Below are 26,357 nucleotides of genomic sequence, written 5' to 3' on the forward strand. Positions count from 1 at the left end.
TTACTGAGAGTGGTAATTATGTTTTAATTCACAGATTATATATGTGCTATAACGAAGAAGTGGAAAAGTCCTTGGAGTTGAAAACACTACACAGTTTAAACATGTACATACTGTTTATGAAATATCTAGGGTATGTTTTTTATTTATCTTCCTATTTTCCTATTTTAGTTTTTTGAGACAAGGTTTCTATCTGTAGCCCTGACTATCCTGGAACTCACTATGCTGGCCTAGAACTCAGGGACCCACCTATGTCTGCTTCCCAAGTGTTATTCCTTATGAATCAAGACTAAGGCTAGCAGTCCTATTGAAGCATTCTAGGGCATAGCTACAGAGGTTTGGAGTCTGGAACCCAAAGGAAGCATACTTGAATCCCTGATCAGCCTGGGAAAGGGATTACACACATATGCCTCTATGTACTTCTCTGTAAAATGTGAATACATAGTTCTGACCCTTATAGAAATGTTTTAAGGCTTAAATGAGATTCTACACATTGAAAGACTCTTAATACAGAGTCTTTTACATTTTGAAATGAATGAAATTTGAAATTTATGCCCTGGCAATGCTGAAGCAGACATGGACATCCGTATATGGCTGATGACCTTGTCCATATTAAGTTTCATGGTCTAAGTTGATGAAGACAACTGACCAGGTCTCTTCCCCAAGAGGGTGCCAGATCTAATTACAAAACGGTTGTGAACCACCCTGTGGTTACTGGGAACTGAATTCAGAATCTTTGGAAGAACAGTCAGTGCTCCTCATCGCTGAGCCTTACATTTTGAAATGTGGAGAAATGTTCCCATTGTTATGATTACTCCTAGTTGCCCTCTTCTTATTACTCTAAATAGCAGTAGCTCCTAGAGTAGCCGTACATGAGGCAAGGGGGAAATGCTATCCTTAGCTGAGAAACATATTACCTTTTCTCTTACAGAATTGGGTGGCAAATGAGAAGTATACAGTTTTGGTATTTTTAGTTGGCTTCAAAAGCAGACAGAAACAATGAAGATAATTCTTGATAACGCAGTTGATTACTATACTATCATCAAGCTGTACTTTATGAAAGTCACAGGATGCATCTTGCATCATGTATACAGTGACCTTCTGAGCCTTGAAAGTTAGGGCTGCTAATTTGCAAACAGGCTGGCTCTTCTATGTAGACAGTAAGTCTGTGGGCTGCACATTTCAGTGGGAACAATTGCAAAGGACAGAATGGCCAGAAGATGATCTCCACCCCTCCAATGTGGGCAAAACAAGTGGAGTCTATGTTTGGGCCTTTGTTCTAGCTGAGACCTGCATTGATGAGTATCTTCAGCAAAGTAAAACCCAAGTGTCAGCACTGGCTCTTCACTGTTGTCAAGGTCTTCTCTAATGATACTGCTTGAGTTTTTAAATGGCAAATTATAGCAAAGGTCTTGAGGAAGGAAATATTAGCAAATGAAGTGGCTGGCCATTTTAGTACCAGAACAACTGGCCTGACAGGTTTGTTGTTTTGGCTGTTGTTCTATGTGGTGTCACTATAAGATTAAGTTTATGTAACTGAACTGTTAATGAGGCTGTAATTTCAGGCAAATAGCTTATTCAAACATAAGACAAGCAATGGAGGACTCATCTTGAAATGAAAATTACAGTTTGAATATTTTTTCAAAAATCTTTATTTTCTTCTCTTTTTTTCAAACTAAGTAGAATGTAAAGTGGAAGGGTAAAATTGTGAACAGCACACACACAGAAACACACACACACACACACACACACACACACACACACCCTCAAAGCAAAGTCTTATCCAAATTTCTCAAGAAGTCACATCCAATCTCCATGTGTGTTGCATAAAACTTTCCTGGCTTTCATAGGAGCCACTGTTGTGAGAGGAGGAACCATAGTGTGCATTCATCAGTGCAGAAAACCTTCATGGGAAAGACTATAAACCCCAGAAGCCATAAACTTCAGAACTGGATTCTAGACTGAAGGTCTCTGGAAGCGCAAAGTCATACTCAAGCATGTGTGGTGGGAGTGGGAGTGGAGTGGGCAGGAGAGACTGAGTAAATAAAGCTTTTGGTCCAAAATTCCCAACTATCATGGGTCTGTTATCTACTGGACTTCATCACTTCCACTCCACCTTCTTTTCTTAGGCTGTGTAATTGTTTTCTTGAGTGTGAGCTTGCAATGTCTGGAAAACACAAAAGTTTACACAACAAGATAAAGCATGAAATGGATTTATTATAAATTTTAAAGAGATGTTCTCAACTTGTGTAACATGAGGGCCTGCTTGTTGGGGTTTCCTCCCCACAGGTCCACAGCAGTTTGGCCCCAAAGAAAATCACACAGAGAGTCTATATTAATGTTAAACTGATTGGCCCATTAACTCAGGTTTCTTATTAACTCTAATAACTTATATTAACCCATTATTTTTACCTATGTTAGCCACATGGCTCAGCACCTTTTTCAGTAGGGCAGGTCACATGCTGCTTCTTTGGTGTCTAGACAGGACTGCGGAGGAAGCTTCCTTCTTCCCAGAATACTCTTGTTCTCATTGTCCCACCTCTACTTCCTGTCTGGTTGTTCTGCCTATACTTCCTGCCAGGCTACTGGCCAATAAGTTTTTATTTAAAACATAATTGACAGAATACAATTGCCCTGCACCAAACTTACATTTTGATGTCAATAAGAAATAGACCACTAACTTAATACATTTGCCTGCTGACACCCAGCATTCTTCAGCAGGACATCTTTTTAAATTTTTTTTTTTAATTCTAAACAGGGAACAGCCTGAATGCAGTATCCTGCTACCACAAATTAAGCATTTGAGTTTCCCACATTTGAGGAAATCACAGGGATTAGCCTCTCCCTGGGATAACCATCTTAGTGATCATGGTATCTCCCCTGCCAGGTAAGCGCTTCACTGAGCCAAAGAGGGAGGTTAGAGTTGGTCTGCCCTGTCCATAGCCTTGAAACTTAAAAGTGATTCTATGTGCGGTTCAATTTTGCAAATGGCTTTCGGTTTCCTGATACTGCAGTCTCAAAGGGGGCTGTGTTTTCACAGTCCTCACAAAGCTATGAAGGCTTGCTTGTTACGAAGTTTACAGCTCTGGTCTTTATACATCCACACTGTGCTAAGCTCTATGGGATCCTTTTTGGCCTCCCACGGTGTGGCTAGAGCACACATGTCCTGAGAAAACTCAGGACTGCTGCCTTGGATGTACTTTTTTATCTTTAAATCCTGCATGTTCCTGGTGTGGGATTCCCCTCAGTATGCTATGAATACCATTGATCAATAAAGAAGTTGCTTTGGTCCTATAGCAGGGCAGAATATAGCCAGGCTGGAAGATATTTATATCTATATCTTTATCATCTATCTATCTATCTATAGATATCTATCTCATATATATGAGAGAGAGAGAGAGAAAGAGAGAGAGAGAGAGAGAGAGAGAGAGAGAGAGAGAGAGAAGGCAAAGCCAGGAGACACCTGCTTGCAGCTGCCAGAGAAGACAAATGCTGGAACCTTGGAACCTTGCTGGTAGGCCATAACTTTGTGGTAATGTACAGATTAATAGTAATGGGTCAGTTTAAGAGGTAAGAGCTAGCTAGAAATATGCACAAGCTAATTGGCCAAGAAGTGATGTAATTAATATAGATGTAATTAATAATTTGCGTGATTATTTCGGGTCTGGGCAGCCAGGAAATAACTGGCTCATGCCAACATGTTTCTATGACTATTCTCTAGGCCTCTAGCCAGTGCCATGTTGTATGTGCGGAGGCCACATCTCTCAAGGAAGCCTTCCTACCTACACACTCTTAAGAGAGTTCAAGTGCTGCACAGCGATTGACTTTAGCTGGTGTAATGCTCTCCTGTGATCTATACCCAATACTGGAGTCAGTCCCATAGCATTCAGATGTCCCTTGATAGTATTTACAAGAGTTCTGCTCTAACTATGGCAGCATGTTCATTTTGCTTCAAGTTTAACTGAGTCTCCATCACTCTTTGTGTGGTTAACTGGACTTCCCATACTTGGTAGCACCAAGACTAATGCCATCTTTCACAGAGAGTGAAGAATTCCATTAATAAAGAGCTGACAAGTATTGGATGAGCCCTTGGAGACCAAGAGAAAAATGTTGCTTATATCAGTCTTAATTCCATGTGCTCTCCTGCTGAGAGCTTTTCAATTATAAAGTGTTAATGTGTGTAATTCTTTAACACAACTTAGCTTGTATGGCTGGGTAGGGAAAAACAGTAGAGGGCAGGCTGTCTCTGCACATAGCTTCTCCCATTGGATAGTACCCTCACCTACCTCCCCTAGCCTTCTTGCCTTAAGTTTCTCACCAGGAAGCAGAGAAAGTACTTACCAAGTAGATACAGAAGCACATGGAAAGGAAAAGAGTTTCCAAGATGGATCCTGAGCTGCAGACGTGGCAGACTGCAAACAGAATGTTTATCACTCGTGAACACAATGGAATTTCTCTTCTTTCTTCTACAAACCTTCATAGATTGCTAACTCAATGCCAGGAATTATGCCTGGAGGATACTGAACTGTCATCATTAATCACATCAACATCATTATCAAAGGTTTTCATCAGTCCATGCATGCTCTGTGCTCCAAGAGAGTTAGCTTGAGTCATAGTGGCCTTCCTGAAGTCCGTGTTAAAGACAAGATACACAGATGCACTGGTTTCTTCTTGGTGTCTGCAAAGGACCAGTTTCATGTTGTTATGTGAACACCAAGGTGACAGAATATAGCTAAATTACAATAGATTCCATTCCTCACAGGGAGGGACATGCGTTGGTATTTATGATTATTTTCTTGTGTTCACTACAGAGTTGGTGTGGGAGGTCCTTCTGTATATGTGTTGTTTTTATTGGTTAATGAATAAAGAAACTCACTTGGCCTGATAGGGCAGAGTAGAGCTAGGTGGGAAAACTAAACTGAATGTTGGGAGAAAGAAGGTGGAGTCAGAGAAGCCATGTAGCCCAACTGGAAACAGACGTTGGAACTTTACCTGGTAAACCATAGCCTCATGGCGATACACATATGAATGAAGATAGGTTAATTTAGGATATGATTTAGCCAGAAATATGCTTAAGCTATTGGCCAAACTGTATTGCAAATAATATGGTTTCTATGTGATTATTTCGAGGCTGAGTAGCTGGGAACAAACAAGCCGTCTTCTATAACACAGACTATAGCTTGTTACTTTCTGCTCTAATGTACTTACCCACTTAAGTTTCAAAATAGAAATGAAATATACTGGCACATCTTTTTGCAACGAAGTTGTATGTGCTTCTTATATTGTATCAGACAGGCTAATATGCTTTAGCATTTGTAGTAGGAAACTTTATTAGCATGATGAAATAAATGCATGCAGGGCAATATCATGTCAACCCGTTGTTACCAGCAGATAAAGTCTGACGCGATAATTGCTAACTGAATGTTGTATCACGGTTATTACTGAGGTAAAATCATTTGCCATGGGATAATCAGGGGTAAAATATTGTGAATGATAAAAGAGTCGCTCCTGCTCTCTAGTTTTAATTAGCTGGAAATGTGCCCTGGGTGTTTTAGAAGGCTCACCTTATTGATACTGTTATTTAGACACGATTTATAATATTGGTATAGACTCAGCTAATGTTTTTCTCATTAAAGGTTTTATCATTGTTTTTCACTGTAAATCCTGTAGGTGAAGATTTTAAGGTGTATTAAATATTTATTTCAGTTCCCTGTGTTTGTATAAATATGTGTGCAGGTATGTGTGTGCTTTATGGAAACATTTTTGTAAGGTTTTAAACTCCAGAAGCTACTGTTTGTGGCTGTGCTAGCTTAGGCCTCTAGGCTATACCAATGTCCAGTTTCGGTCCCATAAGAAGATAACGGTGAATTGTTACTTAAGAAACGCTTCTTTTACCTATTTATTATCTAGGCTTGAAAGGGAGTCTTGGATACCCCATAAATCTGATTTGTGGTGTAAATCTGATCAGAACTATGGTTCTGATGTTTGATCACTAGGTTGCTTCTGATGTTCATGTTCCAGTTGTTAGTCAGGTTTTCGATGAACATCATAAGTGGTTCTAATGAAGTTCCCACACTGCTCAGTTCCAGAGGGAGAGTGATTGGAAGCATGTTCTGGAGAACGGTTCCCCTCCTCTTGACAGATATATTCAAGAAAACCTTGACAAATGACATCCCTGTGGCTCAAATCCTATTATTTGTCCCAGCATTTTCACCGTGATATTTCCCAGGTACGAGGTACCGTTCAAAATCAGTTTTGCCACCCAAGATGACTGGCCACCAGATCCAGGCTGTACTCATTTTAAAACTAGCACACAATTGCTGTGCAATGTTTCTAATATGGAAACTCATAAATACACTGTATACTGATATGAATTTGAATTACCCACTATCATGATGAAAAACCATGTGGCGAGCCAGGAACCAAGATTCATCTTGCAGCCTCATCCTCAGTGTGGAGTTTCAGATGTGTTTGTGCTTCCTCAAGGCCCAGGAGGTGCTCTTGTTCCTTAATAGCATTGGCTCTCCTCGTCCTCAAGAGTGGTCACTCTGGACTCATGAGACCTTTATCCTCTTAGGTACTTCTTTCTTCTAAGCAATGGTTGTGTGTTGTGAATATACACGATGCTGACAGAGTCTGTTTCTTTGCTATGCGACTTATCCTCTATCTACATTCAAGACCCACACTAGAGATTCTTTGGAGGCTAATAAATTGAATAATTGTGTTCTATAAGTGCATAAATCTGCACTCAGAAGACATGGTCTGGGAATGGCTTGGCATAGGTTGGCCCAGATAAACACCCAAGTCAAGTTAAATGTGTGGTGTCCTTTCAAAGTCAGAATAAAATATTTGTTTGATAGTTATTTAGTATGGATGAAGGAAATGTTTATTATGAAAAATATAAACAAGTTATGTCCAAAATATGAGTCTTAGTATATAGAATTTCCAAAGTAGATAGCTTAGTAAAAGATAGTCTTCAGCTGTGAAGAAAAATGAAATCATGAAATTTGCAGGTAGAAAAGACCATATTGAACGGGGTAACCGAGACCCAGAAAGACAAATGTCAAGTGTTGTCTTTCATTTCAGGTTCCTAGATCTACATCTTCGGATATAAGTAGATAACCTGGAGTAACTGCAAAGACCTGGAAAGTAAAAAGGGTTGTTGGATGGGGTGGGGACAATAGACAAAAGAATAGTAGGAAAGAAGTGATTTGAAAAGAGAAATGGGAAAATAAGGGGGCCATAATTAAGAAGGGGGAGTTAAATACACAAGAAGGAGAGTAAAATAACAGTAAGGATGTAGGATAATGTCAAAAGAAACCACACTATTAACTATATATATCAAAGAATAGCTGTAATACATGTAAGTTTGGATATAAAGATGTAGATGTATTTCAAACGAAAAATTTCCATCTGGCCTGACAATGCTCTCCCCAAGAGGCATAGACTATCTAACAAAATCCCACACCAAGCAGGGCAGTGGTGTCTTTAAACCTAGCATTTGGGAGGCAGAGGCAGGTGGATCTCTGTGAGTTTGAGGCCAGCCTGATCTATCTACAAGTACTAGTTCCAGAACAGCTAATACTGTTATACAGAGAGGCCCTGCTTGAAAAACAAACAAGCAAACAAACAAAAACAAAAAATGAAAAACAAAAACAAACAAAAAAGTAAAACAACAACAACAACAACCCAATACCAGGCGTGAGAAGCCCTCTTTTGAGTTAGGTTTTCTGAGAGACTACCAAACCGTTGTAGGATATTGCCATTGCTTTTTGTTGCCCCGGAAGATGGAGGGTAAGAACCAGTTACTGAGGATACAATGCACGTCATCTGCAGGGCACGGAGGCCTGAGATTCTGAGATGGATCTGACTTGAAAACCTTCTGCCCGATAACTGCCTTTCATGGCACCAAAAGAAACCATGCAAGCTTTCAAAGGAAGGTAGCATCCAATCATTCTATTCAGCTGTGTAGCCTGCAAGTCATCACAATAACCAGTATGGCAATAGTAGCATAGATATCTTGGTGGTAATCAACAGCCCTCTAATTTTACTTAAGACACACTCAACAAGAGAGAAACCATGCCTGATTCCAGGAAGCTAGCCAACTCTCCAGGGCTAATCTAGTAACAAATCTTGAAGGAGAACCTCCAGTTGCCAGGTTCTAAAGCAGCTTAATCCCTAACTATTCTCACACTCACAGATAGGGGTCGCTGTCATCTCTCATTGAAACAATTTCTGTTTGTAACAGAGTCTATATAGAAGACCACAATTTATCAAAATGCAGAGATGTAGAGCCCAGACCCAACTGATACATCTGCAACGTAACTCCTACACCTAAGGCTCAGGGAAAGTCACAGAAGAGGAGGTGGAAAGATAAAAGCAAGAGAAAGAAGCAGGAAGTTTGCGGTGACGTTGTGCCTGCTAGAAATGACAGAGAAATCATACCCATGAAGTCTCACCGGCATGGCTCTCTAAACAAGCTCGAAGAGGTAGCACACTAATGCACATGATAACACGGAAGGAGGAGAGCTCATGGGACTGCCGCTCTAGACAAAGAACTATAGAAAACTAAGAGATGCCGAGAGAGGGAGAAACAGTCCTTATCAGGGATGAACACATCATTTGGTTATCCAATACAAAATGGTCAGCCCTGAAAACATATACAAATAACATTATACAGACAGAGCAGGTTGTAATTACATTTATATTCACATATTTACACACACACATGCGTATACACACACACACACACACATATATATATATATATATATATACATACATACATATTAAAAGAAAAAGTGACTATGAACTTGAAAGTGAGCAAGCAGGATATTTGGGAGTGTTTAGAGGGAAGAACGGAAAGAGGGAAATGATAGGATGTAATTATAATCTCAGAAACCAAACACTGATAATTTTGAAGAGGACTGGGGATATAGCTCAGTGGTAAGACACTTGTCTATTATGGGCAAGGTCTAAGGGTCATTTCCCAGATACACACACACATGAGAGAGAGAGAGAGAGAGAGAGAGAGAGAGAGAGAGAGAGAGAGAGAGAGAGAGAGAGAGAGAAAGAGAGAGAGAGAGGGAGGGAGGGAGATATTTTAATAAGGAATTCCAGAGATACCCAGCAATTTTCCACCAGCTACTTTAAGAAATAACTGCAGCAATCAATACTAAAAGAAAGTGCAGTGATAGAATTACTCAGGGCCCTCAAATTTTATAACTAGATTAATTACTTTTTGCATGGATTCAGAGCACGCCATGAAAATGATTCTGCTTAATAAACTATTCTAAATGAAAACAAGATATAGGTATGCGACATGTGTAAGAAATATTCAGTGCACTTACATATATATTTTCTGTCTGTAAATAATCAAGAAAAAGTAAGTCATTTACCCCAAGATCAAGATTCCACATAGATTCAGCAGGAGTTGGGGCAGGCTGTGGCTGCTAGGTTACTCAACCCTCGGGGGTTGTTATGGCAGGCCTCAGAGATGGTGGCTTTCTGCAGGATAAGGTACAATTTACATCACTGAAACCTCAGAGATAATGGGTCTGAAGTAGCTGGGAAGAGATTTTCTTGCCACTTAAGGGCACTATCAATTCGAGCACAAGTGTTTCCATTCCAATTTTGTAGTTACTATAAAAACCACATTGAAAATCCAAAATAACTGTTGCCATCTTTCCAATTTACTCCAATAGTATGTTGGTGTTAGGGTTGCCCGCCAATTATCCCTGTTTGGCATTTGGTTATTTTTGTCAGATTATTCCACAGGTTTACAACCTGGCAGGATTTATTTCTAGTCTCCGGAGAGGTATATTGCTTTACATACTGACAAAGCTAACCAATGCCCGAAAGATCTATGGATCTGTTTCTACACAGCAAAGTGATGTTTGGAGGACTTGAGGTCACTGTTCTCTAAAGGAATGAGGGACCTGATGTTGTTATGTGGACCAGGAGCATCTTCTCAAGCAATGCTCAAAGGTTGGTGATGCGTTAGAACCACTGTAGGAGCTTGAGGGAAGTACTGACAGCAGCTGTCCTCCAGCCCTGGTACTGCAGGCTATTCTAGAAAGAGACTTGGCAGCCCTCCTCCAGTTCTGGTACCTCATATTATCCTAGGATGAGACTCAGAAGCCCTCTTCCAGTCCCAGTACCTCAGGTTATTCTAGAACGATACCTGGACATTGATAGTTTAACAGCTCTATAGGTAATTTTCACATACTCCCCTTTAGAAAAATCCCCAGGTAATTCAGCAAGGATTGAGAATCAGCAATCCAAAGTGATGGCCCCTTTGTAGTGTAGCTTAATAAAAGGGTGTTACTTTATTAGAAATTACCTGCCTTTTAACAGTCTGGTGGGCATCATGAGCAGTTGCCCTGATAGTTTTATAGCAGACAGTCTGGATGTGATGGCTAAGCTTGCTACAACACTGATGTTTTCTTCTCACCTCTAGAGATGACGCGTAAATTAATAGTTTACATTTGACCTACCTCTAAAGAAATGAAAGGCAAATAGACTCCAGCAATGTACAGAGATCAATCATCATGACCGTGAGATCCGATGGTTTTTAAGAGTGACTTCTACTCATGCTAACCTGCTGCTTGCAATATTTCAGCATTTAATCATTCAGGGGAAGCAAAGTCAGAGAGACTGAGACTTTGCCTCAGTTGTCCTAGATATTAACCCAGAGAGTATGATTATTTGTTTTCTCAGTTCTAAGATTCCAGCATCCAAGCATGATGCTTGAGTATCCTGGGTATGACAATGTGGGTATGGAATTGAAAGATTTCCCACCTAGCAATGACTTGAGTCCCAGGTGGCAGGAAACATGATAGGTCAGCAGTACCTCACAGATCTTTTACCTCCCACAGGTCTTCTTAGTAACACAATATCCCTTTCAAATCCCTCCAAAATCTTCTTCATGGGAAATATCACTAGAAGAAAAAATTCTCTCCTTGTTTACTAGGCTTATGCGTAACTTTTTACTACAACTGTCTTTTCATTATAATTATATAACAAAGGCAAATGAATTTCCAGGTGTGGATGTCTAGGCTTTTAGAATCAGCATCATCTGGAATTTTATCATCATCATCATCATCATCATTTACCAGTAGCCATGGTTTAGAGGTCATTTGTCTCCCAGTTTCCCTTCCTGGGGCCTTGTCTTCAATGTATTAATAACAACAGTTGGAAGAGTCTAAGGAGAGAAGCCTGGTGCGGGGGTTCTCTGTGGCATCACACTTGGAAGAGATTAGTGCTCCTGTTAGAGGATGAGTTTGATTATAATGAACTAGTTGTTACAAAGTGAGGCCAAACTATGTAATTAATTTGTCCCTTATGCTTGTAGCCAGTTCTGTTTCCGCTCATTTGCCACATTATGGCATTGTTAAGGTGACTCTCATCAGTCCAAGTGGATTTGTGTGATCTTGGACTTTCAGACTCCAACACTTTGAGTTAAAAGGAGTATCTTTTCTTCTCTTTTCTCAGTCTTGGGTAAGTCCAATAGCCTTCTGTTGCTGCTACAAAAGAAGGTTGGTTGATATGGAAAATTGGTGCCAAAGAGTAGGATTGATGCTATAGCTGTGAATATTAAAATGTGGAACTCACTTTGAAGTGGTAAATGGACAGATATTGGAAGAGTTTTGAAGAACAGGCTAGACAGCATTTTACTAAGCACAGAAAATCATGGACAATCCTAATGAGCCCTCAGAAGATAAAGGCAGAAAGAAACTAGCCTCTGATAGAAATGAGACCCTGCAGGAGACTGGAGCAAAGGCTAGGCCTTTCCCTCCATGGTAAAGAGCTCACAGCTGTCTGCCCAGGCCCTTTAGATTGTGCGAGGCTGAGCTTAAAAGGGATGAACTGGAATGTGCATTTCTAGACAGAAAACTTCTCTGCACGTGGCATAATGATTACTAGCGACTCTCTTGTAACTGACAATGAGATTCAGGAGCAAAAACAAAAGCAGAAAATGGGGCGATTTGGGAAAAGTCACAGGTTGCTTAAAATGAGACAAAAATTCTGCATGTTTATCACAGCATAACCCCGGCAAGTGGCTGGATAAAGCGGTTCCAGGTATTGTCATAAGACCGTGGGATAAAGGCCTTCAGCAGGGCAACTCAGAAAACTTTGTAGCTGCTCTTCTCTCACAATCCTAGGGGCCTAAGTTCAGTGTTTTCAGGACAGCCTTTATTAGGTTCCCACGCCAGCACTACCTTCGGCTCTGCTTTCTGCTTCCTGGACAGTGTTCTAAAGATTCTCTAGATACAGTTCATGCAGGCACAGGCATGACTGAGTCACTGCTGGATGGAGGCCCAGACAGGAAGTAACATCCACATGGTGTGCAGAATGCAAGAGGGAAAGCAATAGAGTGGCTTCCTGGTTCTTCTTTTGTGATTTCAAAGAAATGCTAAGAAATCGAGCATACATTGCCTCAGAGATGGAGCCACCGCAGAGATTCTCCAGTGAGGCCAGGGGTCAGTAGGATATAGAGCCACCCATAGCAGACAAAGTCAACCTAGAGCCTGTGACTAGCAAAGCTGTAAGGTGGGGCTGCTTGAGCTCTTGGCACACATATCATAAGGCACAGATGTTGCCTCTTTGGAGTTTGGAGACTTAATGTCTGTTTTCTGTGGTTTTCAGACTGTTTTTGGACAAGTTATTTCTTTCTACTTCCTTCTTTCCTCTGGAATGGGAATGTGTATACTCTCCCTCTCCCAGACTCGTGGACACAAGTGACTTGCTTTTATTTTAATGGCTCATAGCTAGAGCAGGTTGCCTCAAATCTCAAATGTAAGAGAGGGCTTAAACATGATTGATAGAGGAGTAAATGAAGATTTGGGGACTCGTAGAGACAGAATACCATTATGTGCGAGAAACAAATGAAACTTCGAGACTAGGGAATGGAGGTTATGTCTTGGAATAAGTTGGCCTCCAGGAATTTGTATGCTGGAGGCCCAGTCCCCAGTTCAGCCAAGGCAAAAAGTATTGGAACATTTAAGACACACAGCTTCGTGGAAAGTTGCTAGGGCATCATGGACACTGCCCTTAGTAGGTATTAATGATAATTTAGGGAACTAGCATTGAGAAGAGGATGTCGTCATTGATTAACTCACATCTTAGAACTCCTTTGCACGTGACTTTGCATATCTGCCCTTTATCCGCAGCATAGATCAAACAGTTGAAGTTCTATCTCCAGGATCCCTCAATTCAATAGAGCTCTTTTTCATTTGTCTTTCTTTTCCTTCCTTAAACCTCTTCCTTTCTTCCTCCCCTCCCCCCGTCTATCAATTTATCAATAAGCTCTTCCTCTGTAGTTTTGGCTGACTGAAATCCCATATAGATCAGGATAAGTTTGAACTTGTGATAGTTCATCTGCATCTGGTTCTTGAATGATTGAATTATAAGCATCTGTCGCCATGCACAGCCAAGCCACATTTTATAAAGTAAGGACCTAGCCTCATATATTTCCCTGTAGCATCAGGAAAAAACCTCAATCTACTAATTAACTCTTTGACAAGACTTCAATTCCCTCAGTGCCATTTCACACTCATGAATGTATAGAACTGCAGTAGCTAAATGGTACATGGCTCTTAATTTGTGTCAAATACCCCTTCACTTACTCTTTAAAATATTAAGGTATTTATTACCGTATGAAACATTGTTATTTCCTTATTCTACAGAGATAAAAATTGAACAGGTAAAGCTAAGGAACTTTCCAACGCAATAAAGAATAAAAAAACAAAAATAAATAACAAAAAACCCCTAAAGAATCAGAAGTCATGATTCTTTGTATACTCCTGAAATCCCACTTGGGAGGTGGAGGCTGGAGTATTAGGAGTTCAAGGTCATTCTTAGCTGCATAGTTACATCCTGGGCTACATGAGACTAACTGAAAAGTATTTTCCCCTATGGATAAATGCTGCAGATGAAAATAATGTTAGTGGTAGTTCTTTCTGACTACTTCTGAGTATACAACTATGGATGGCTTATATATTTTTGTTGTTGTTGTTGTCAGCAGAAAAAATCCAAAATATTATTGAAAAGAACTGAAACAGATATTTCAGAGAAGTCCCGGAGTAAGTGTGTGACTTCCAGAAGATCAAGGAGTTGTACTCTCATTTATTTTCCTACTTCTTTGAAATTCAGAATTTCATGATACATACAGTGAATTTTGATCAAACCCATCCCCTATTGCTTCCCCTTCAATTTTTCTACTATGTGCCTGATACCTTCCCCTCCCAAATTCATACGCTTTTTATGTTTTTAATTTTTAAACCCATTGAGTCCAATTAGGTCTGCCTGGACATCAGACCATCTACTGTGCATGAGTAGCCATTGAGGAGCTCTGTCTTTGAAGATAACTTACTCTTTCTCCACTTGCCATCAGATGCCAACAGTTTCTCAACTACCAGTTATGAGAGACCCACCCTCACCACGCTGGGGATTAGGCCGGCTTGATCTTGTTAAGGTCTTGTCAATGTAGTCAGAATCACTTTGACTTCATGTACCCAATGGCCCTGTCATATGTAGCCAATAATGATTTGATTTTTATGTCCACTATGTCTGACTCTTAGATCTTATAAAGAAGCACTTTAATCCAGTACCTCTCAACCTTCCTAATGCTGCAATCTTTCAATATAGTTCTACATTTTGTGGTGACCCCCCAACCATAAAATTTTCTCATTGCTACTTTATAGCTATAATTTTGCTACTGTTATGAGTCATAATGTAAATATTTGATATGCAGAATATCTTATATGTGACCCTCCCAAAAAGATTGGGACTCACAGGTTGAGAATGACTATTTTAACTCCTTTATAGGATGATCTCTGAATCTTGGGGGGAGGTCTGTGATATAGATGTTTCATTTAAAGCTGAGCACCACACAGTTTCTTATTCTCTGTATGTTAACCAGTCGTGGGTCTCTGCAGATTGGAATCTACTGAAAAAAGCTTTTTGGAAGAGGAATGAGAGATGTATGGGTACAAAGACAAGAACTTAGGGACAGTTCCACACTATGCTATTTAATAGAATAAAGTACCATTATTAAGTTCTCCTCAATGATCTATGTCCTAACCAGTTGCAATTTTTTGGTACAGTTGACAATATCAGCTATGAGTTTCTTTTATGGAACAGCATTTAAATCCAAGGAGAAAGTAGTTGGTTATTCCCATAACATTTGTGTCACATGCTAAATATGTATCAACTGAAACTGATGGATAGATCATAAAAATATAATACATGTACACAGTGAAATAATTTTTAGTTATACATAAAAATGAAATTATGAAAATTGCAGGTGAACAGATGGAGCTGGAAACAATTATTCCAGGTGAGGTAACCCAGACCCAAAAAGACAAATGTCAAATGTTCTTTCTGAAATGTGAATGCCAGATTTGAAACTTTGTAAATGTGTATCTAAGTAATTGAATTACCTATATAAGCTAGGAAAGGCACCATAAAGGTGGGGTGCAAATGGTATGAAGGGGGAGAGGTGAGTTACGGAGCAGGAAGCATAAAATCAGGTGTCGGGGTGTGAGGGCAGGACAGTGGAGGGAGTATTTGGGGAGGGCTAACTGACACTTAAAGATTTTTGAAATAGCTGTATAGAAACCTACTCTATAGAAGCTGCTGAAGATATTTACACACACACACACACACACACACACACACACACACACACGGGATTTAAATAAAGTTAGCCTATAACTGGGAGACAATGCCTTTCCCAGATAAGGTATGAAGTTAAAAGTCCAGTGACAGTTTTCTTCTTTTTGAATTGTTGGCCAGTTGGGCCCATAGACTCCCTTCAGACATTAGAGGGCATTGCCATTGCTCGTGGTTACTTTGGAGAATTTGATGCTAAGACCTTATTGCTGAAGACACCACATCCTTGAGTTACAGGGTGTGGAGAAATCAAGCTTGTTCCGACTTGACTAGCTTTCATATTGCTAAAAGTTTCTATTTATGGAGTGGAGAAAAGTTTTAGCAATCTTTCTCAGTTGTGGCCCTTGTGAGCTCCAAGCTAGATGGGCCCTGATGGGGCAATAGTGGCATGAATGTTATAGGAGCTGTGATTTTTTTGAATGCTCCTTGTTCAAGTATCAATCCTGGAAGTTGTTGAACAAATGAACAAGGAAAGGGCCTCTAGCATGAATGCAGTGAGCCTTGGGCCCCAGAGCAATGAGCCTCAGGCATGATTGCAGGTAAAACTTGAGCATTAGTGTAGGTGAGGCAGTGAGTCTCAGGTTGTGAGTTTGGTGAAGCTCAGGCATTAGTAGTGGTCCACAAGAAAGAGCCTTGGGCATGAGTGCGGATCAGTCTCAGATGTGAACACAGTGAGTCTGGGGTGAGAATGCAGAAATCCAGGAGGGACATGACATTGAGCAGAATTTTCCAATTCTCTAACAGATTTGAAATATTATCTTTGTTGGGAAGCAGAAAATACAAACATTGCTTCATGGTACATCCAGGAGACATCTGATGAAAGAGAATAACACTCTGATTCATCTCTAAGTGAGTGTACAGTGCAGGAAGGGAATTAGTTTTCCAGGGCAAGGGAGACATGGAGGAATAGCTATATATTTTAAAATTAGCCCATTATTAACAGTTCCACCAAGCTGATTGGTATCCACCATTCAGCCATCTTTTACATAAACCGGACAATAGCTGAAGCAGCTATTTGGAGTAAATTACTGCCATTGTGAAATGTGATAAATGTCATATTACATCAACAGAGAGATTTTTAAAAATTTTTCTTTTCAACCTACCTCTCCTTAGTTAGTCTCTTTGCCAGAAGAGGAAAATGTCTTTTTTTTTCTGTCTTTCTTTCCAAACACTGGCAAGAATGTCTCAGTCATGTGAATGCAGCAAGACAGGACACATCTTGTAAAGGTTTTTCATTTTAATATTCTTTAATGACCAATAATAAAGCCTTTACAGTTAATCTGCTGTTCTCATGAGAACAATCTAGATGGTTAAGGAAAAAAATCAATCATTGGTGAACAGTAAGTGACAGCTCCCAACAACACAGCTGTATTTTTGCAAAAGTGATTAAACATTGTCTGCATTCATAATTGCATGGTTAATAAGAATGTTGAGCACCAAGTCAAGCATTGTTGCTAATGATGACAGATTATGATGCTACGAATGCTTTAGAGTTACTGAACTAAATTTTCAAAGGCAGTCCTTGGAACAGAATGCACACAGGCCCACTAAGTATTCAATTTGCATGGACCATTACCAGGTTTGTGCATGGCATTTGGGAGCTTTGCAGTTGAGAGTCTTTTGAAAAATCTGACCCATTCTGACAGAAAGCATCTGTAATCAACAGTAACTGATCTCCCAGCTTGGTGCAAGGTGCAAAGAGCTCTGTGTGTGGTTTCAAGAGAGTCCAAATACCCTTTAATAAAGAATCCTTGAGTCCCAGAGGAAGACAACAATGCCTAGGGACATAATTCAGATACAGAGATTGGTGTATGTACCAGAGTTCTGCAAACTGGTGAGGGATAGGACTGCAAAAGGTCTTACCTCGGAGCTCTTATCAGTGACTGCCATTTGACCATCAACATATCCACTGAATTTTGGGAATTAATGGGTCAGTTAACAGGTTTAATTAGTCAAAATCTGAGGTTGCCCCCATGGTTTACTGGGGATTGAGAGCTGTCCTGTGGTCTGAATTTCATGCTGTTTGGAGCTGTGGGTGGAGTGAGTCACTGGTTATTGAAAAGGACTGCTTCCTCTCAATTTGTCTAGATTCTGCTCAGGAAGGAAGCAATTCCATTTATGGGGCTATGCATAGTCACAATTTATGAGGAACACTACATGCTGAAAGGTAATTTATGAATTTGTACATTCTTGAAAATACTGTGCATCTCTCTGGGATGTTGAAGGGCTGATGGAATTTTTTGGTAGCATTATGACTTGTGTTATTTACTTATTCCTCCTTTTATGTGTATCTCATCTTGACAATAGCTTGGCCTAGAGAAGAAGAACAATTTGTATTGTGCCCTGACTTGCTGAGAGCCCCTCATTTGGTGCTATTTTTGTCTGTCCTAGTCAGCAGTGGTAAGAGCAGAGGGCTATAAACTCTTTTAGTGTGTAGGACAGATGGACAAAGGGTTGAGAATATGGCTTTCTGATGGCTGGGACTCAAATGTTACTCTGTCATCCAGTGGTGACATTATACAACTCTTCGAATGTTTCTTTTTCCTCATTAGTAAAGCAGAAATAGGAATAATAGGCACCAGGTTTTGATATTATGAGGACTCATGAGGTAAGTATATCAAAGTCTTAGTTTGGGACATGTTATACACCAGATGAAAGTGTATTCATCCTGTCTTTATGGCTGTGAAGGAAACTGGTCTTGGTTCTGGAAAATTACAAGCCACAGTGGAAGCCAGAATCTCTTTAACTTGCTAGGGTCATTCTTCACGGGTGTAGGAGAAGATGAAACAGAACCTTCTGTCCATATGTGATGTGATTGTAGCTGCCAATAAGGTACTAACATACTATGAGATAAAGTGTTTTTCTCTTACCTCTTGGGAGATACATACATTTAACAGAGTAATCAAACTGTGGTCAGTAGCTCAGGAACACAAGTCAGAGCCCAGCTATCACAGGGACTAAGGTTCCACAACCTACTTTTAGTACTGAAAATCACACCCAGAGGTATCTACATTCAGGACCTGAGTTGACATATTGATGGGAGGAGCATTTTGGAGTCCACGAAGACTGCAGAGTGAGCTACAATGGTGCTTGCTTAGACCCTGTCTGAGCTTCTGCTTTTAGAGTAACTCTCCCTATTCACAAACATGCTATGTCTCTGGTTAGAGATTAGGCCTCCTAACCTTCAATCTACAGGTAGGCAAAACCTTTCATTCTTTTTAAAAGTTATTAGTATTTTGATACAATATATTTTGATCATATTCTTTCCCCTCAGTTCCTCTTAGATCTTACCCACATCCCTATCTACCCAAATTTCTTTCTTTCTCTCTTTACAAAAAATGATGAAAATAACCCATTAATACTAAAACTGTGAAAATTAAAACAAATTAAAAAAATAAATAAAAGAATAAAGTAGAAAATCAATGAAGTTTACCAAACCAAATCAATGAGATTTAACAATACCAAAATAAATAAAAACAAGGGGCACACAAAGATATATAGAGTCCATTTTGTTACTCGTAGACATAGGCCCTGCCCTGGAGTGAAGTTGACATGCGTGGTGACACTATTGGAGAAAACTGATATTATCTTTCCCGACAGATCTCAACTGCAAAGAGTTTCTTGGTTGGGGGCAGACCTTTGTGTCCATGTCCCCTTGTTAGCGGTGGGATTCTGTCTGGTCTGGACCTGTGCAGTCCTGTGAATGCTGTCAGTCTCTGTGGGCTCACATGTGCATCAGTCCTACTGTGTTGGGGAAACACTGTTTCCCTAGAGTCATCTGCCACCTCTGGCTCTTACAGTCTGTCTGCATCCTCTTCTGCATAGATACATCACCCTTTCTAAAACACCAAGCCACAAAGTCCACAAGTGTAATTAAGAGGCAGTTATTTCTGTCACTGAATGTAGTGTGTGTGTGTGTGTGTGTGTGTGTGTGTGTGTGTATGTAGCAAAATAATTAGAACAAAGAATTACAGTTTGTAAACTAATATTTTGATGAGGGTGAAATCCAAGGTCAAATAAAGGGTTTTTGTTTGCTTGTTTGTTTGTTTTACAAAGACGGTCTTAATGGTAGAGTTTCTACCTTTAAGCACTGACTTCATGATCTGAAACTCCACGTTCTATTCAGTATTCCAAGTATCTTCCCCAATCTTATTATAAGCCCTACACATTCATAGGGCGAAAAAGTTCAGGCAATGTATTCTACTCATACAATAAACTACGAGGAAGTGAATTATAGTATATACCTAGCATAGGGAGTTCTCTTGCATACTTTAGGCTATGAGAGATACTTTGGGCTCCTATGATACAGGAATAGAGATGGAGAGGAAGCGAGACAGTTTATCTGAGATTGGAGCCTTGCAGGGGAGAATTTGGGAGATGGCACAGCAGGGTGATAAAATTCCGGAGGCTCCTAGGAGAAGGCCTCGGATGGCTTCCGTCCTATTCGGGCAGAGGACTGCCTGCTGACAAGAGGGATGTTGATAAGAAGCTTTCTCTAGACTCTTGCTGTCTGCAGTTAAGTGGAAAGTGAGAAGTAGTGCATATGGAGCAAGCGGTGGCAGAGGGAGTCAGCGTGAGCAGAGGGAGGATGCTAGCAAAGAGACAGGGGAGTCTCGGTAAGGAAATGGGAGCAGTTGGCCTAAGTGTCAACAGCAAGCCTGGGAAAAATCAAAGACAGTGGGAGGCCATGAGGGGGCTACAGTGAAGCCCCCAATAAAAAGTTCAGAGTGGTTGTTTGGGATGCAAATAAAGGTAGTTCCCAGTGTGCGGGTGGGAGAGGGAGGGCGGAAGCATATTGGATGGGGGTGGCAAAGAGTTTCAACTTTTCAGGAAAAAAAAAACAGTTCAGCCAGGAGTTTATGTAGTAGTATGACATTCTTTGAGTTACTGACTTATGGTTAAGAAGTGAGTTCTCTGGGCTTTGTGGCAAGTGCCTTTACTCAGTAGTGGTGTTAAAACACAATTTGGACAGTGTCTTTGTAGTTATGGTTAAAAGCTTCCTGTTTTCCTATGTGTACATGGATTACACATTTTCACTAAGAAATGATAACTGGGTAACAAAACTGGAAAATAATTATGATATTTAGGTGAAGGAAAGAAAAAGTCATCTGAAAGAGAAAACTATTGGAAGTTATTAAGTCAGTAGGTACTCCAAAGGTATCCACACTCTAACTCCCGGAATCTTGGAATATGCCATATTGTATGGTAAAATTACTTCTCACATGTAATAAAATCAAGCCTCCATCAGAGAGAGTATCTTTGGCACCTCAGTGGATGCAATCTAGACATACATGTTCTTAAAGCTGGGCAAACATTGGCCAGGAAAAGAGACCTTATTGTAGTGAAATGGCCAGGGACATCAACTGTTTTCGGTTTTTAACACAGGAAGGGGCTATGTAAGTCAAGCAATATTTTCTAGAACCTAAAGAAAGGTGTTTATATATCTAAAGACACCTTGAGTTTTCACCTGGGGAGACCCACATTTGCCTTCTGATGCACAGAACTAAAAAGCAATGGAATGGTCTTGTTTAAAGTGGTGTTTGGTTACAGTAGCTGCAGACAGTCCCTTCCTTCTTCCCCTCCTGAAAGGCTGAACACTGCTCAGCCTGGTCATGAGTTGGAGGCACACAATGATATTGGAAAGGATCAATGTAACCAAAACCAGTTGAATAGCTTCAGCTTTCTGAATAATGACGGGCTTCTTAGTGGGATTAGTTTGTCTTCAGATGTCTGCTCAGAAATATCAAAACTCAATTTCCACTCTTTTGGACTCAACTCTGGTAGGATTCCTGCAGAGTGCCCAGCAGTGCCTTCATTTCCTTGTGTTTGCCTTATTTGGGCTCATAGGTGAACCCCTCATAGCCATGTTTCTACAGCAGAAGCAACTGTCTAATAGCTCACTGTTGATGTGAACAGAAGGGGTTTCCTGGCTCAAGCTGGGCTAATCAGAATTGAAACTTCTGGTCCAGGAGTTTTTAATGGGTTTCGAGAGTGGTCAGGTGCAGCGTTTGCAGGTAGTTAAAAGGGAGAGGACGTAAATGTGGAGGATGAGTGACGGTCACAGGCATTGGTATAACTGTCAGGTCTGTAGGGAGAAGCTTCTGAGGTAAAAGCACGGAGCAGAAAAGAGGCTACAGTCTGAAAGAACCAAGAGGGTGGCAGTCTGTTGGCTTTTAGTAAACATTTTTACTTTTATTGGTGCCCAGATACATCTCTGACCCAGATTCTTCAAGGCTCCACCGTCTCATTACAAAAGCTGTCTTTATTTAAAACTTGTGGAAAGAGTTGCTGTTACTTCTAAGCAAAAGAGCCTTGACCGCTGCACCTGCTGTGATGTGGATGAATCAAGAGGGAGGCAAAAGATTCTATTAATGCCATCTTGGGTCCTCATTTGTGCTTACTCCAGGAAAGCCTACAGAAAATCAGGCCGCTTAATTATTCAACAGGCCAAAGGCATTTCATCGTTGTGCGGCTGTAGCTGTTGCTCATAGCAGGTCTTGCCTTTGTAGGGGTTGGGGCTCCTGGCCATAGCATGCTTTATTAGGCTTCTGCCAAAGGCATCTCATTTTCACATTCAAAATTAATGTTGGCAGATGGATATCTTTGAATCAGGATTTTGTAATTCTAGCTGACTTTTCTTCATCAAGCCTATGCATGCAAACATAGCAGCTCGAAGACCCAGCTGGAGTGCTTTTCTGTAGTTAGGAAATTTCGTTTCTTGGGAGAAAAATTGTAGCCAAAATGGTGGTTTTTCTAATTATCACTAATTTCAGAATTTAAAAAGCAACCATGGGACTGAAGACGCGGCACAGCAGTTAAGAGACCTTGCTACTATTCCAGAGGACCTGGATTTGGTCCCAGCACACATGCTGGGCAGCTCACAGCTCTGTCTAATTCCAGCTCAGAGGATCAAACGCTGTATTCTGGCCTCTGTGGACTCCACACACATATGCGTGTGTGTGTGTGCATGTGCCCACACGGGGACACACACACACACACACACACACACACACACAGAGGGAGGGGGGAGGGGTAACTATAAAAATTATCTTGTTACCTAACTCTTTAGTCATATAGACAAGAGTACATATGCAGGATGGCTAGATGGATTATTTTATAGTCTTTGATTTGATCTGTATTATGCAGAGTTAGCAGACCATGGAAATTTAGAAAATGAATTATTTATCAGATCAAAAACATACAAAACATTGGATTAAAATATTTTATGAATATTAAATAATTTTATAAGATATCCGATATTATCAATTTTGATTAACTTAAAATTTTTCTATTAATCTAAGCATGTCCAACCAAGTAGAATGTGTTTGATGGACTCAATATTAATGGAAGGCTAACCCACAGTATTTATGCATCTCTTCATTTCCCCATCTCCCTCCTTCCTTTTTATTTTTCATGAGTGCCTACCTTGTGCCTCACAACTTTTAAAAGCTGAATATATAATAGTTAATAATATGTTATGCCCTCATGGGTAGAGAACACCAAAAGAATGTGACCCACAAATTCAGCTAAACAGGGCTCACAGGGACTCACAGAGACTGCAGAGGCAATCATGAGCCTACATGGGTCAGCCTTAGGCCCCCTGCATATACGTTGTGGTTTATTAGGGTGAGGTTTCTGTGGGACTCCTGACAGTGGGATTGGGGGTGCCTCTGACTCTTTTGCCTGCTCTTCGTACTCTTCCCCTCCTATTGGGTTGAAACGAGGGTTTGATTTTAGTTTTATTGCATCTTGTTGTGCTGTGTTTGGTTGAGATTCCTAGGAAGTTTGCTCTTTTTTATAAGGGAAGTGGAGGAGCTGTAGTTCTGGGGAAGGGTGGCTACTAGGAGTTGAAAGGGGAGGCCGTGCTTGGGATGTATTGTATAAGAGAAGAATTTAAAGAAAAAATATAAAAACATAAAAAATGCCCCCAGGAGACCCTCTTTTTTGAGACTATGCACATGATGTTTATATTTAGTTAGAAGAAATATAAAATGAATATATAGTATAGTTTTAGGTAAAACTGAAGTATTACAAAAAATAAAAATAGTTATGTGTGAAAGGATAGATAAGGTATGATTTCTTATAGTGTGGTAATGTTTATTTGATATTCTAGCCATCTATCACCTGTTTATTCTTCATCTCTGATTATATAGGAAAACAAAATGACCCCTATGTATTCTTAGAAGACAGAGATTAAGTCATTTTTCCTGACTACAGATTTTATCATTTAAATTTTTTCCCACTGTGCTTCTTCCATTGATATCTCAAAGGGGAATGGGATTAGGAACTATTCTCTTTTTTCCCTCAAACAACTGTACTGAGTTTGAGCAAAGTTATTAAACTATGCTGTCGAACAGTACTTCCAAGTACCAGCAGATTTCCTCTTTTTCTCCACAATTCTCATCATCGGATATCTTCTGCTGTATATCAAGGACTTGTCTGGCATAGAAACAGTCTTAGGGTTCGTTTTCTCGGCCTGAGAGTCTAGATGATAACATGTCAACTGTTGCTGACGCCAACTCCCTCTGTCACGCATTCCTGCCAGCTTCAAGACGCCAGGCCACAGGTGACTTCCAGTGCGCACTGTTGCCAACATACAGGAGTCTTCTCCACTCATCCAGGGTGGAGATACACTTCCCATAGACAAGGAAGTCTGCTCTGAACTTACTGCTAGCACACGGGCATTTAAACTTCCCAGCCTGGGATATAGACAAGTGATAACTGTCCTTTGACCTCCCTGAATGTATTGTATATTTTTATATGGGTCATACCACACTATAATGCTTCAGAATAAATGATTCCCATGAAGCTGGGACTGTAGCTCAGTGATCGAGTGCTTGCCTAATTCCCACAGGTGATACGGGAGAATTGTCTGTATTCTGTCAATCATTTTAATAAAACGCTGATTGGCCAGGCAGGCAGTATAGGCGGGAAAGCCAGACAGGAAGTAGGGGTGGAGCAAAGAGACTGGGAGTATTCTGGAAACAGAGCTCCCTCAGCATTCCTGTACAGACCACCGAAGAGGCAGCATGTAACTTGCCCAGCAGAGAAAGGTACGGAGCCATTATGGCTAACATAGATAAGAATAATGGGATAATATAAGTTATAAGAGTTAACAAGAAGCCTGACCTAATGAGCCAATCAGTTTATAACCTTATGGAGTCTTGTGCGTGATTTTTCCTTGGGACTTGCTGGCTTGTTGGGGTACTGGGTGGGACAGAAACCCCAACAAGCCAGCCCTCATACTACACCACAGGGTCCTGAATTCAATACCTAGCATAAAGAGAAGAGAATAGACTAGAAAAATTAAAACCAACAAGCAAACAAAAACCAGATGGAACAAAAGAAAAGACCTTTCGAATTAGTGGCTTAACACAATAAGCATTTATTTAGTCTGTGGCTTGGAAGTTTAGGCTGCATATAAATGGTTGTTGTGGTCATGACTGGGCTCACCACACCTGGTGTTAAGCTGTTGGCTGGTTTCAGAGGGCTCCTGCTGTAGCTCCAGAGTTCCCTTAGTTCTTCCCAAGTCTTGTAGAGTCAGAGACATACATTCTCTCTTGCATACATATTCTCATAATAACTGTTGAGAGGAAGAGCAAGCAAGGCCAGTTGTTCACATTACTTTATAGCGAAACCATCTTTTTGGTCAAACAAGTCTCATAGATAGCCCTGGAGGCAGTGTGGAAGCGACTTGCAGGGCCAAATGACAAAGCTCAGGGGTTAAAGGGGAGAGAGGTTAGGAGCCAGGGTCATTAGTGTCATCAGCAGCATGCTCCTCCAGGGACTAATTGTTATAGGCTATTTATTTACCAAATGATCTAGGTAGAGTTTGAAGGGTTTGAGGGAAGCATGGGAGTAGGGGAAACCTGGAGTCTAGAGTAGATCAGAAATTGTCCAGGTGAGCAGTAGCAATGTCTGAATCTGGGGTGACAGGAAAACTGGGAAGTGGAGCAGTGGGAACTGCCCATGTAGCTAGCTATGGTATAGATGTAGGAATGTAAAGAAGATAGACAAGATAAAGATGGCTCTGGAATGTGACCTGGGTGCGGTAGTGCCTGGAACAGATGAATAGCCCACTATGCCTTGTAGTTAAGGGTCTGGAAGTTACTTGTCAAAGAAGCTTGGTGGGGTGAGTGGTTCAGGTACCCAAAACACAGAACAGCAAGAAATCAAGTTTGGGGAACAGCTGTGTAACCAGAACTAGGAGGATAGCAGGGGACTGATGGTCACGAGTGCAGGGGAATGACAGTCACGAGTGCAAGGGGATGATGGTTGTGAGTGCAGCAGGGTGATCGACATGAGTGCGGGGAATTTGGAGGGGCTCCTTGCTTGGGGACTTTGAAGGTCCTGGACAATAATTTGGACCCACTGTGTTGGAGCATGGTAGATTCCCAGAGCCTGTGGAGGGTGTTTATGTCTTTCTGGGGGATCCTTCCCCACCTTGATGCTCTCAGGACTGGAGCTTTATCTCAGGCACTATGGAGGAGATCCCCCACCTCGTCTGGGAATGCCAGCCATTCTGTGGTATAAAGACTGTCATTCCCTGCTGCCCCATGGTTGCCAGGCCCTGCTATGTTTAATCAATCACACTGGCTTCACCTTTGCCCCAAGACTCCAGTCCCTGCTCACCTCCAGATGCTCTCTGACCGTCCGTTTTCTTTCACTCCACCCAGTGCAACAAA

At 40.8% G+C, this 26,357-nt stretch overlaps 1 long non-coding RNA gene and 1 pseudogene across 1 annotated transcript in view; one reads left to right on the plus strand and one right to left on the minus strand.

Annotated features, from left to right (window-relative positions):
- LOC146891745 (uncharacterized) overlaps positions 1-26,357 on the plus strand; it is a 70,570-nt gene that overhangs the window by 7,070 nt on the left and 37,143 nt on the right. The window lies entirely within an intron of this gene.
- On the minus strand, positions 2,753-2,892 carry LOC125390682 (U1 spliceosomal RNA; annotated as a pseudogene).

The sequence above is a fragment of the Myodes glareolus genome, chromosome 13 (assembly GCF_982192425.1).
Source record: "Myodes glareolus chromosome 13, mMyoGla1.1, whole genome shotgun sequence".
Lineage (NCBI taxonomy): Eukaryota > Metazoa > Chordata > Mammalia > Rodentia > Cricetidae > Myodes > Myodes glareolus.